The 14,265-nt window shown below is 53.8% G+C and overlaps 1 long non-coding RNA gene across 1 annotated transcript; it reads right to left on the bottom strand.

The window, feature by feature from the left end:
• Positions 1-1,120: 1,120 nt before the first annotated feature.
• Positions 1,121-6,479, bottom strand: LOC308177047. Its single transcript, XR_013938828.1, has 3 exons — positions 5,839-6,479; positions 2,888-2,980; positions 1,121-1,534 (listed from the first exon to the last, which is right to left on the bottom strand). It is a non-coding gene; the product is annotated as an uncharacterized lncRNA (long non-coding RNA).
• Positions 6,480-14,265: the final 7,786 nt, after the last annotated feature.

Raw genomic sequence — 14,265 nt, forward strand, 5'->3', positions numbered from 1 at the left:
GCGAGGATGAGGAATGGCTCCCCTTCAGCATCCCCAACACGAAACATCGGCAGAGGGCTGGCCAGCCTGCTCTGAAAACCAGGAAACCCGTACTCAGTAGTTACCAGCGCCCTGACAAAAAAGACGGGGTGGAAATTATGACGGGGGGGGGGGATCCTGGCAAAGATTCGTCAGCACGCCTCGCTGGGAGGGCAGGCTGGCTGCTCCTCTTCAGGAAAACATTGCTTTGTGTTGGCAACCCAGCCCTGGCCGTCTCCTCCAGCCCCCGTCACCAGGTCCTGTGGTGGCTCCTGCTGGGGGGCAGGAGCCCAAACCTATGAGGAGGTGTTGGCTGAGCTCTGGGCAAGGCAGAGCCCCGTCGGGCCATGCCCTCACCTCTGCTGGGCGGCGCCAGGCAGGCTGGTGGGTGCTCTGTCACTGTTTCACACAGGTGGTAGGGATGGGGCAAGAGGCTCCGACTCCTCAAAGCTCATGTCATCTCTTGCCAGGGTCAGGTTGTGTCATGGCTGCACATCCTTGGCCGCTTGGCTGCTGTAGGAGCTTGGGGGAGTGTTGCAGAGAGGTGAAAGAGGGTCATGGTCCGGCGGGCTGATAGGCAACAGAGGAGGACCCAGTGCCCGAGGGAAGAGCCTGTCTACATGGGATTTCCCCGGGGAAGGTGAAGTTCACCTGCACCTGGTGACAAGCCCGTCGCTGAGCAACCAAAAGGGCTTTCTTTCACCCCAAACTCTCTGAACACAACCATAACCATCCGCTTGCGCACCCAAACGGGCACGGTTCCTCCGGCCAGATAACGCCTGGGTGAGACGATGGGAAAATGTGATCCATCGCTTGCATTCCTATTGACCTAGTTGCGGTATTTCCGCTGATCAGCAAATTGTCTCCGCTGCACTCGGCACTCGGGGCTTTGTTTACCGAGAAAATATCCGGTTGCCTGCCACGGTGATCTGTCAAAGGCTGGGAGCGGTTCTGAATGCAGTAAGGTGAAAGCTAACGAAAAGAGAGTGATTTTTTGGGTGCCCGCTGCGGTTTCGTATAACTAGCTCTATAAATCGTGCTGCTCACCTCACATACTCTTTACAATTAACAAAAGCCAGGTGCTGTGAAGTACTAAGAACAATACATTCAGAAAGAGGATTTTATTCTGAGTCACAAAAGGAGTTTGCTTGCAATGCCGTGGGAGGGATGCAAAAGGGAACCTGTAAGAGAAACCTGAATTTGTCCCTTCAGCGCAGGGCTATGGTTACAAGGGAAATTTGAGCTTGTCCATAATTTGTTTTGTCATTTCTTTAGATTTTCCTTTTGCTGTATCTCCCAAGTCCTCAGGATTACGCCTGTCACCAGAGAGACGGGACAGACAGAGCCAGAACGTCACAGAAAACATCACCAGCATCCGGAGAAAGAAAGGTTACATTGCAGTTTCCGTTCATTTCTTTAACTTCGTATGAATTAGAGAACGCTCCAGAGTCAAGAGCAGCAAGAAGCAGGCTCAAGGATAGGAGGAGAGGTCAATACTTGCGATGGTCACGTCTCCCTGTGGAAGAAAACAGCAGATGTTGGCTGTAGATAATACTACTATAATAATACTACTGCGATAATGGCAGGCTGCAGCCTGGTCGTTCGTGGTGTCCTTCACCCATGGAGTCCCATGTGGAGGTCGGCAACCTTCCCAGGCTCCAGCAGGCGTGAACACGAGCCGTCCTGGGCTGTGGCACAGCCTGGCTGCTGGGGAGCGCCCGGGCTGAGGAGCCAGGGGCCAATGCCCAGGCAGGTGAGGGGACATCTGCCCCTTCTCTGCCACCTTGCAGAGCAGCAAAGAGCAATGGGGAAAGGCTGCAGGGGACAGCACCGGGTGCTGCTGTCCCTCTGAGCTGCCCTGCTCCGAGGGCTGTCGTCTCCTGTGCCCTTCCCACTGTCTGCCCTCTCCCCCAGCCCCTTGGATGCACTCCAAGCTGGTCTTTCCCAAGGGGATCGGGGGGGGTGAAGGGCCAGGAAAGGCAGAGGAACCGGCCCCGTTGGAGGACGGAGAGCACCGAGGGGCACGTGGCTCTCGTCACCTCTGGGCAGCACATGCCACATCTGGGCAGCGACGCCAGCCCTGCCGCGCTGAGCCACTGAGGGTGCGCATCTCCAAACTGCTGATGCAGAGCCTTCCTGCGGCCGTGAAACCACAAATGGCACTAGAAACTTCTTGCTGTGACGGCTGCACCTACCTCTCCCAGCTTCCTAAAAATAGAGCTTGGCACAGGGCATGCTGCAGCCCCGGCCCTGCCAAACAAGTGTGAGTCACCACGGAAGAAGGCAGGAGCACCCCGCACGTCCCGGGGTGCAGCTCTGCCCAGCGCAGGGTGCAGAGACCCGGAGCCATCAAAGCCAAAGCGAAACGCGCTGGGGATGAGCAAAGCACACGGGAGGTTTTGCACCCAGCGGCCGCCTCCCACGGCAAGGTGCCATTGGGTGGGTGGGGGGGGGCCCAGCTTTATCTGTGCGTCGCCCCCGGCTCCCCAGCCCAGGACGGGACCAAAACAGCCACGGCATCTGCATCTGCGTGGGGCTGGCGAGCAAAACAAAAGTCTCGGGGGCAGAGGAGGAATGCGGCTGCTCCCCCCATGCCGTGGGGGTCAGCAGTGCCCACCAGGGCAGGGCCACCCACCCTCCAGCTCCCACCACCCCACCGGGGTCCCCGCCACCTGGGTGGGAAATGCCCCTAGGTCAGGGTCTCTACCTAAGGACGGGATCACAGCCCGTGGCCGAATTTCGGGATGTGAAATTATCAGACAATGGGGAATCACCCAAAGCTGATTTGGCAGCCTCTGATTTAGTCTTCTGCCTTGCTCTCCCACTCTGAGCATTCCTCCAGCACCACCTCAACCCTCCAGAGCAGTACCCGTGCAGAGAAGGTGGCAGAGGTAGCAGGGAACTGCTGGGGCTGTTTGGGCTTCTGTCCACCTATGGCACACGGTTTGTGTCACCAGGCAATCTGGAAAGCAAAGGCACGTTGTGTTGTACTCCTGTCTCATCACCCCACGTGAGATCGGCCACGCTCTGAGTGGTGACAGCAGGGGCTGGAAAGGCTGGTTGCTAAATCTTATTAATGTTTCCTCTTGCATTAAAGTAGAATTTAGACACTGTGGAGAAGATGGTGGCCAAACCCACTTGAAGGGTTCCCCCTTGAAGTGCTGGGCAGTGGGAGAAGTGGTGTCTGCTCGGGAGACACTCAGCGTGCATCCCCTTGGGTCACTGGGGTCCCCTGGGATCCTGCACAGCCCCGAGGTGAGAAAGGGAGTCACGCTGCTGAAAACAACAGGAGGCAGGATGGCAGGGGTGAGCTGCCGAGTGGGCGAGCCTGCTCGAGAGGGGCAGACAAAGAGAAAAGCTTTAGCCCCTGCCTGGGACTGACCATACCATGGAGAAGGCAGCACCTGCATGTAAATCCACACCCTGCCACACTTCCCTAACAAATGCTCAGTCTGAGAGCCCAAGCAACGTGATGCACACGCGTCCTGAGCCAGCCAAACCAATCCCGAATCTCTCACAGAGCAAGGCGAAGGCAGGGGAGCATCGCCTTCGGTCGTGTGCAACAGATGCTGCAACGGTAACCCACAGCGCTTCGGTCCCAGCGCTGGCAGCAGCGAAGCTCTGAGCCGGCCTCGTGGGTGTTGCTGCGCCTGCCGGGAGCCCTCTACCTGTGCCCCATCCCGGCCGTGCTGCAGCGCCACGGCCTCGGCTGGTTTGCAGCGGGCCTGGCCACAGCTCGCTCCGAGGCCACACTGCAATGGCCCGAGCCTTGGGCCGCGGTCATGCTAAGGAATCCAACACAAAATCCCTGTGAGCTTGCGAGAGATGCGGCAGAGAGCGGATGCTAAAACAACTCTGCCATCTACTGACTCCTCGGCTGCCCTCCCTCCCCCTGCCCATCCCTCCATCCCTGCTGCGGCCACGCTGAGGCTAAAAACGAAGCGTCTGGCCGGATCGGAGCACCATTGCCTCTCTAGTGAAATTAAAAGGAAACGACACAGGCAGAGGTGGAAATAGAAGAAAAACAGCCCTGAGGGCCTCAGGCCTGGCGTCGTGCACCCGTCACCCTGCCAGCATGGGAAGGCACCTCTTGGGCTGAGCCCTGGCCACGGGGTCGGCTCCCTCCTTCCAGCACCGCAAGGCAACGGAGCCGCTGCTGCAGAAACTGTCAGTGGGAGGCACCAGCCACGAGGACGAGGACGTCACCTCGGGGTGCTTCTGCAGAGGAAAATGTCAGCAGCATGGTGACAAATGTCAAACCTGCATCTCAGAGGCCACGCACAGCCTCTCCCCGTAGTCCGCTGGGGAGGTACCAGATGAGGACATTTCCGTGGCCGTGCGGCAGCGGGATGATGCCACCGAAAGCATTGATGTGAGGGTGTGTAAAATGTTTCTTTCTAAAGAGGAGTGCACAGAGAAGCTGTGGCATGGCCATGGGCTCTCAGCTGGCTGCACTGGAGCCTCAGGGTCCTGAGCTCTGCGCCGCTGCAGGCTCTGAGGTCCCTTACGCCCTCTCTTAGTGCCTTGGGTGAGCAGGGGACAGGGTGACAAAGCAAAGATCACGGTAGCTGCATAGACAGGCTGTTCCACAAATACAGTATTTTGCAGACTTCGTTTTCAACACAGGCATCAATGACTGAAGGCTGTGCTGCAGCTCTAACTCTCCTGCTCACTCGCACAGCATCTCCATCAGAGCCAGGCACTTTTGTCACCAGGAAGCCCTGTTTCGAATAATTTTGTCATCTGCTGGAGAGAAGCAAGACTCTGAGCATCCTGCTGAGCTATCTGGGCTATGCATCCTTTCCGCAAAGGGTGCTTCACACTTGAAAATGAGTAATGAGGTCAACAGACGTGGCCTCACACAGCACCATGCAAAGGCACGGCATCGGGTAGCCCACCTCCACCGCTCCTTTCTGCCCTTTTCAGCCAGCCCCAGCACTTCTGATGGCACAGGCGGCTGCAGTGCCGAGATCCTGCTCCCACCTCCAGCCAAGCCCACCCCTCTCAGGCAGCGTCACTTCTCCTTGGGTGTCTGCCTTTAGCTAGAAGGCACAAGGCTCCAGGAAAAGCTTGGAGATGCTGGCTCTGCCCACCAAAACTGTCTGTGCAATGGCTGGGAGCTGGCTCTGGCTCCGCAGGCAGCGGGTTGGAGCCTGAGCCAGGGTGGTCAGCGGGACCCTGGGCTTGGGAGAGGGCAGCAGGGTGAGCTGGGGGCTCAGGATGCTGTGTGGAGGTGGCTTTGCAAGGATGTCCCCAGCACCTTCACTCCTAAGGGAAGTAGCTATTTTCAGAGCCATCCAGATCTCCTCCATCACCTGCGTTTTGTGACCAGAAGGGGCTCAGTGCAGGCAGTCTGGAGCTGACGGCAGCCTATCCTGGGCAGGCTCTGGACCATTTTAACACCCTGTTCTTCCTTCACCTCTTACCCTGCACTATGGCCCTGGAGCATCCCCTCCATGGGCTGGGAGTCCAGGTTGGCAGATCTGCTGCAGCCGTCCCCAGGCATGACCAGTGGTTTGTGTTTGTACTGCTGCTGATCGCTGTGAACGTCACCACTGCGGCATCAGCCTTCTCCAAGGTGCCAAAGGGAGGGAGCAGAGAGGGTTTAGGCAGGCCAGGGCTCCCCCAGAGCTCCCCAAGTCAGAGAAGAGGCATTTCCGAGAAGTGGCTGCAGCCCCCGTGAGTCACAGCTCAGGTGGGGAGCCGGGCATCTCCCGTCCTTCCAGGAACGCAACAGCAGAAAATGCTGCAGCCTCACCCCATGGCCCTCTGACACTGGGAACAAATTCACTGCAGTTTCTGGGTACAAGTCAGCCTTACCAGCAGATGTGAAACACTTCTCGGAGCTTGCAGGCTGCTTGCAGAGGGCTGGGAGACGTCAGCTTGCCTCGTGTTCACCACAGGGGCCAGGCTCGCACCCAGGCGGCTGCTGCAGGGTGCTGCTGCGCTGGGAGCCCCGCACCCGGCCCCGGTCATGGCCGCATCCTGGCAAGAGCAGGGTGAAATGAGACAGCGCCTGGAGTCCCTCGGGACAGCAGGATGGGGCTAAAAACCTAAATGAGAGCTAGCCACATGCAGCCTCCCCAGGGTCACATCACACTGGAGGAACAAGCTGCATCTGGAAAAGGCTACAGCAAACTTACCCCACTTACCCTTAAATCGGACACAGAGCTCTGGGTGCATGTGCCGGGGCTGATCCTTACAGCAAACTGCAGAATTATGCGATTCAGCTTCCCTGCTAACATCCCCGTATAAAGCTCCTACTGCCCCAGAAGATTTCTAAAAGCCCTGAGAAATCCCTCTCTAGCTGCAAAACACCATGAAAGAAAAACCCATAGAACATGTTGAAGGAAAACACCCAATGCCATGGACCATAAGGAGCGAGAAAAGGATTGTGTTCAGGGAGGGGAAGAGCAACATGCTGCTCTCAAGAAACTGTCACCATTTTGCTGAGCCATGAGAAAACCTACCCACATAAGTGCTGAGTGTGGTCAGCCCTGTGACTGTAACCTGGGGCAGCTGTGCTGGAAACGGGGCTGAGCGGTTTGAGAGAAAGGAAAGCAAACCCCACAAACGTCCCGGCTCCTTCCCTCAGGCTCCTTCACGCCTGCCACGGGCCAGAGCCGTCGGGATGTGGCTCCTGTTGGGTTGTCCTGCTGCAGTCTGTGTCAGGATGCTCGCGATACCCTGGAGAAGCCAACTGGGCTGGATTTCACTAGAGGTGGGGCATCTCTGCTGCTGGGGAAGATCCAGGGGTGGAAAAAGGCAAACCTACTCCGTGGGTTTAGAAGAGAGTCACTGTGCCAGCTCTCGCCTGAAGAACAATAGGATTTCAGAGGGGAATTCGCTTCCCCTGCTGCACACAGCATCCCACGAGATGCAGCTGCTGAGGAGCACGAGTGAGCTTTTGGGTTTCCTGAGCGCAGAATTCCCCCTAATTCTCAACAAACTAGGCAGACCCTCTGCAGTCAGCAGCAGTATTGTAGCAGCTTGGTATTGCAGTGCGATACCGAGCCCCAGTGCTGCTGCACACACGCACGTCTCCTCCCCACCAGCCATCCCCCAGGACCAGAGAGGTCTCTGGCAGCGCCACGTGCAGAAGCCTACGTTTGGTGCAGGAAGGCAAATTTCCCCCCACTCCCTCTTTCAGCGTGTGAAATAACAGGGGAGCACATGGTCTCCGAGGCGGCCATCAGGACCTTCAGAAAGGGACCGCTTAGGTTTTTCTCTTTTATTTTGCACGGCAAGAACATCAATGGAACTGAAAGTAGGTTCACACCACAGTGCCCACCCATGCAAAGCTATAATGAACCACAAAACCAGGCAATTACACAATCTTCTTTTAATATTTACCAGGCTCGTTTTCCGAGCACTGGCTGATGCTGGAAACAGCCTCCGAAGAGCTTAGTGGTGGAAATGACCTCTTGGCCTGCTCTTGCTAGAAAAAACACTGAGCTTGTCCTTGAGGGCAGAAGCACGTGATTCAGGTCTCTAAGAATGAGCCCCGGTCTTCAAATAATCCCGCAAGTGCTCGGATTGCTTTTGGTACAGTCCCGGGAAGGCATATATCACTATCCCTTACATAGCTCAGCTCAAAGAGAGAAGATGTGAAGCATCTCCACCCTCATCTTCCTCACCCTCAGGCCTCTTCACAGCCCGTCAAGGCTTCCTGAATCCCCACTGCCAGCAAAACCTCAGCTGCTGGCTGTCAGGGGGTGGACACTGGGGTTTCCTTCCAGGCAGAAATCCAGTGGGGTATGCGGGCAGGACATAAGCCGCCATCACAGCATGCCAGAGCATGCCAGGGCACCTCCTGCTGTCTCCTGGAGTCTCGTGCCCCCAAGATGCAACCCAGGACCTCAGGGCAGAGGCAGGACAAACCCTTTCAGCAGCAGCAAGACAAGCACAGCTTTCCCTGCCATGAAACCTCCACTTCCACTTAGGTAACAAGAATCCCACGGTAAAATCAAAGCACCCAGAACATCAGCTCATTTGTTGAATTAGCACATTTGGCCAATTAACCTCAAGCCAGGCACAAAAGCAGTGTTGGCTGCCGAACAGCTGTTTGCACAAGGCAGCTCCTGCCAGGACATGCTGTGCAGGGCAGCCCATTAACCATGGAGATCAACAGCACGGTCCCACAGGGCTCTTTTTCACCCTGACGCTTGGGGATGCGATCCAAAGAGAAATAAAAGCCAAGCTCCCCTTGTCAAGCTCCAGAGAAGTCAGTGCAGGCTCAGGAGGGGCAAATGTCTTCCTTCAGAGATGTGAGTGGTAGAGTGTGCTGTGCACACCTGGCAGAGGAGACGTGTACCAAAGGAGCGTGGGCACATCCCGAAAACCTGTAATTCTTTCACAAAAGGCAGGCCGAGACCTCTGTAGTAAGCTGGGGCAGCGGAGCTCTCACTAAAGTCCACAGACCAGGGAAGTGAGGATGAATGCTTGCACCCAGCGTCACTGAACAGGTTGAGAGCTGGGTTATGATGCAGCCTGAACAACTGAGCCAGGCCAGCCCTGCTGGAGCTCAGGGGACACCATGAAGACAAGCCCTGAGACCAAAGGTTTGGTGCCCACCTCCAGCAGTACCTGATGGTCAAGGAAATTAAAGTCCCACCAAAGTTCGTTTGCAATTACCTAAACTGGGGATTGCATCAAGAGCACTGCCTTTAGGAGAGTCTTGTGCATACCTCTGCCTCTCCAGCATCCCGGGGCTGGGAGCACCATAGTTTGCTTACGCACTGCGGCAGAAACGCTTCCTTCCCCTTGTCGCGCCCTGCCGTCTGATCCTCGCTGAGCCACTCTCCCGTTTTCATTTCCTTAGCAGCAGGAATTCACTAGTCCTGCTGCTGCAACATAGCAATGTAGCACTTATCAGGCTAAGCCTGGTGGGAAGTCGGCTCCCCACGCTGCACCGCTTGCTGGCAGCTCAGGGCTGCAGTGCGGCTCCCGGGGAAGCAGCGGTCGCTGTGGGAGCCGGGACCTGGCTTGTGGTGTGCAGTCTGCTGTTGCCTCCTTTCGAGGACTAAGGCACATGCAGGCACCGGCAGCATGCACGAGCTTTGCATAACACCTCTCCTGCCAGGCTTTGCAGTTTGCTTTTCCAAATATCTTCTTGTTTTATTATCAGGCAGGAGGACAGGATTTGCGTTCCTTACCTCAATCCATTCCTTATTCTTGCGGTTTTTTTTGCTGTCTGTTCAGCAAATGTAACGTTCAAAGACTGCAACAGCAGCAGACCATGAAAAATGTTAAAGTCTTTGGGATCAGCAAGCATCTTTTCATCCTGTGCATTTACACAGCGGATGAGCCTTGTCCTGAAGGAGCCTCCTGGAATTACCACGCCAGCATCAGGACTCTGCATTTTTCACCCAGGCACCAGATATCCATCGCAGTCACTGGCAGCACGGTGAATCCACCCACAAACAAGTGGCAAACCTAACAGCATGTGTGGCAGCACACTGCATGTCCTCAGGCTTGCAAAGCTCTGCTGTTAGCACTAGCAATATCAAACAGCGATATAACACACACAAGCGGCCAGAGGTGACCCTTGCTGTTTTGACTGCAGGTCCAAGCCCTGAATCAGGCCCTTTAAAGAAACAAAGAATAATGAATCACATTTATCCAAGAAATAAATGGCAACGTTGAGCACTCAGGAAATGCACAACCAGACTCACTTCCTACATGGGGAATAACAACGTCTTCTTTCATGCCAGAATGGCTTTCTGCTCTCAGGACTTTTACTGCATGCCAGATGACTGAAATAGAGCTACTTGTGTTCAGAGCCCCCGCAGACAGAGTGCAGTTAATGAAACTGTTACTTTGGCTGAGGTTTCAGAGGAAGGGCTTGTAGAGACCTACAGCAACAAACCAAACCTAAACGCAGCCTTGCAAGAAGGGCTCTTAGATTTACATCCAACCACTGTGAAAACCTTAGCACTGACAGATTATCAGCTGCAAAATTTACCCAAACCTACTTCTAAATAATCATGAAAGTAGCTGCCAACCGAGAGCAGTCTCAAAAACACACATCAAGAGCCAACACAACAGCTTAAAAAATCCTTTAAATGCATAGACAAGGGAAGCTGTACGGCTTGACTCATTTAATTGCTTAAATCAAGCAAAATTCCAGTTTAATAACAGCCTTATATACAAGGAATATGTCACAAATAATGTGTCAACAGAAATACGTTTAACACAAAGAAGTTAAACTGGTTCTGTGGCAGATGCTCGTTTACATATGTATTGATTTAATTACAGATTTCTCTCCCTGCTTTCAAGATCGCTAAAAAAGATTCAGAACGCAATTCCAGAACCTCTCAAGTTGAGCCAGACCGATGAGATGCACTAATTTTTCCTTTGGTTGTGCCGACAGAGATGTGCAACAATCCTGCTCGTATTGACGTAAACAAAGTCAGAGGCGAGGGCAGTCCTGGCGCTGCCGAAGCTCCTGATGCACCACTGGATGCGCCGATGTTTGTGGCTGCCTTCATAAGCATAAAACGTGGAACTGGGCCAGAAGACCCTTGGGTTTTCAGTCTGCATTAAAGCGAATTTCTGTGCATGCTTCAGCTGTGTACATGAAAGATGGGGGGGGGAATGGGTGCGCATAGAGGAATAAACCCGACTTTAGGTTCAAGCGCTCCCCAGTTTGCAAACCACAGAAAGCATTGTTCCCAGGCGAGGAGGAGCAACAGAGGAGGCTCTTATTTCCCTGAAACCCCTCCCTTCCCAAGTGTTTCTGCATGGAGACAGGCAGCAGTTCTCATTAGTCACTGTTAGACAGTTGTTTTGTGCCCTCCGGCCTGTCAGTGTGGGAAAAATGCCTAAGAAAGCTTAGCCTGACAGCCTGCTGCAGAGCCGGCAGCGCGAGCGCCCCGCGGAGCTATTCCAGAGCTTGTTCCCAGACAGTTATTTCTCACCAGTGTTTCCAGGCTGCTTTCCTGTGTGAGGAACAAGAAGGAAGAACTACTTTTTGGGGTACCGTTACAAGCTTGCAGGCAGACACTGGGTTGCTACGCAGGGACCGCTTCAGCAAAGCGGAGATGGCACCAGGCACGTACCTAGGCACCCAGTGATTGTGCCCAGATGTAAGACACGTGTAAAAGATGTCAGAATTCACACCCCCCATAAAGGGGAGCCCCAGAATCAGACACCTGCATCTCAGGAGTGCTCCTCACGCACCCCAAAGCTAGCAAAGCATCCTGCTGGGATGCATGCGGTGACTGCTCACCCATGAACAGGGTACCTCTGCTTGCGTCCACGCTTGGGCAGGACAGCCTAAATCACCCAGGGCAGGCATTGGGCAATCATCTCATGCTCTGTCAGCAAACAGGGAGATCAATGAGTGGGTGCTTGGAGTCTGCATGCAGCAAACTGGAAACAGCCCCTGCCCCTCCTGCCCCAGCCCTTTTACTCAGTGTAAATCACACAGCGTCCTGCTACCTGCAACGCCCTGTGCTCCTTGATGCTGTGGCTCTAGCGAGGACCTTTGTGATTCATGAGCAAAATCACGCCTAGCTGCTCTTCGCACACTTAAAATCAGCACCTACTGCCAACACCTTAGGAGGGGAAAAGAGTATTTTGATGCTGAACTCTTCTTAAGATGTGGAGCTAAGCTAGCATCAACAAGTAATGCATGGTGGACGGAACTGTTAGTATAACATGGTTTAAATGCCTTGGTTATGTGGTAGCTTGACTAAAGTCAGGATTTTTTCCTTAAAATCTACTTATTCTATGTTTTAAAACCTCCTTTATGCATCAAAAAGTCCAGCTGGAGTACTAATCTAATTACCCATCATTTTTAATTAGCCCTGGTGTTTCTCTCTGGAGCGATTTGAGTACAGTACCCAGATTGCACACAACGTTCCTCACCCTGGTGAGCTGCACATGGTGACGTCTGTTAAATATCACTTATCCGGCACTCACTTGAGAATTGATGATATCTAGGTAGTTCACAAGAAGCAGTATTTGTCCTTCCTGCCCTCCTGAGAAGATCCAAACCTGATGTTTCTGGTTACCCCATACTCCTACACAACACTGTAAAAATCCAGAGGCCCTGGTCTCCAAAGCCACCGCCAAAACCAGCTGGACATGGAGGCTGCTCTGTGGGACCAGGAGCTGGATAGGGTCTGTGAAGCCTTTGGATGAATAGAGAGTTGCTCTGCCAAGATTGTGTCAGGCTGGTTTTTGCTGTGCTTCCCCAAACTTTCTTCTTCAAGTGTCTATCCAAGAGAAAAACCTCTTTTAGGGTCTCTTCATAATTACTGCAGAGGACAAGGGACTTTCAGGATGTGGTTTACCTGATCTGTTTTATACTTCAGGGTGGGATGTTCAGGCCTACAAACTCTTTTTGTCTGCACTGTCTGTAAAGAGACCTTAGAGGGATTCCACTGTCTGTCTACATGGCTAGATACATATGGAGAAACCACCAAGACAAACAGGAGGAAAGCAAAGCTTTCATAGGAACTAACCTTTAAAGACCAAGAGAGAATTAATCGTATGAAAGGCCAAAACAAAGTGTTGTCCCTTGACTGCATCTTCCAGGGGTATCTGCAATAGTGGGGACCAAATCAGCTTCAGCAAGGATACAAGACAGGCAGGCAAGGCAAACGGACAGAACAATAAGTAACAGAAAAACAAAGAAGGAGAAAAGTTGTTTAAATCGTTGATAGAAAACTCCTTTGTAGCAATGCACTGTGGTGGAGGCTCTGGGCTGGACGGCGACCTGCTCCTTAACATAGAGGCAATGGCTTCTGAGCACAAGGACTCTGGTGAGCCCTGGGTGCAGCCACCACCAGTGCACAGCGGGTGCCTCTCCCCAGCGGGGCCAGCGCTCACAGGCGGCAGCTTGAGACAGGCAGCCAGCCCAGGATTATTTTAGGCTGTGCTCAATTACAAGAGACACCCTTTGGGTGTTCAGTACATTCAGTTTCCTTCGATCCGCTCAATTTGTTTTTCCAGCTGGCAGAGGGATTTACCTAGAATAACATTTCTCTTTGGTAAATACATGGCATTGTGAGCTAATGCAAGTGGTTTATAATGCTGAGCATAGAAACCTTTAATCCTGCTGACTGGGAGAGGGTTACTTTATCCCTCACTCAGGTAGAAAGGTAGGCTGTAGGAAACGTACAAAGTATTGCTTGTTCCTGTTTATGTTACCCTGCCCATTACCTAGCACTTGCCAGGTGGATAAAGACATGGGGAAAACACAGCTCGCTCTGCTCAGGCTTAAACCCAGAGTCTGCAAAGCCCAGGCTGAGGTGATGGGGATGCAAGAGCACAGGATGCTGCAACCCTTTGCACTTTCCTGTGAGCATGAGCTGGGGCTCTTCTGCACAACCAGGACGGGTCTGCACCACTTCCCCTGTGCTCTGGGACCTGAAAAACCCATAGAGTGATGGAACCTGAATACACGGAGACAGCTCAAAGACCTCAGGTCAGCTTGGGGACAGCACTGCTGCAGGAAGCTGGCACACTGAGGGGCGTTGTAGCTGCTGACAAGCAACGCAGCAGGAGTCGCAGTGCTCTCTTCATGCCATGCTTTGGGGATCACCACACCTCCGCCGGCTCTTATCCAGCTCCAGCCAGCCAGGTCTGCCCCAGCTGCAGCCATGCAAAATCCCCAGGAGCAGCGGGGCCCCACACTGCTGCCACCCCCCCCACAAACGCACCTTTGCACCTCTTCAGCAAAGAAACCACGATCTGGATGATGCGACCACAGCCAAGCTGCTTGCACAGCAGCACTGTCACTGAGGTGACACACAGCCCTCCGAAACGGCGTGTGATACCAAAACGAGGAACGAGTCCCAGCACCCAGCCCCTGAGGCACCAAAACCACCAGCCTGCAGCGTTTCCCTGCTGAAACCCTCCAAGATACAGGAGAACGCGGGGGAGAGCTCTCCGGATCACTTGGAAATGGCAGGAGAGGAGGCAGCCCCTCAGAGCCTTGCAGGGTTGGGCTTGGCCGCCATTTTCCTGGTAGCTTCTGGGCACAGGAGCTCACCTACCCCGGAACAAGGAGCCGGCGCATTTACAAACGAAGATTAAAGCCTTTCTGTTCACATCACAAGCTTTTTCCTACCCTTGCTTTCTCTCTCCATGCTGGGGGAGGGAGGATGCCATAAATTCACTGCTCTCTTCCCAAAACTTCTTGTTTTCTTCGATGCTTGGAGATGGTTTTTTTTCTTAAAAATAATAATAATAAAAAATGGACACCTACAATCACTAGTTTCCTGACCTTTGCCGCAC

The sequence above is a fragment of the Anser brachyrhynchus genome, assembly GCF_964034855.1.
Source record: "Anser brachyrhynchus genome assembly, chromosome: 13".
Classification (NCBI taxonomy): Eukaryota; Metazoa; Chordata; class Aves; order Anseriformes; family Anatidae; genus Anser; species Anser brachyrhynchus.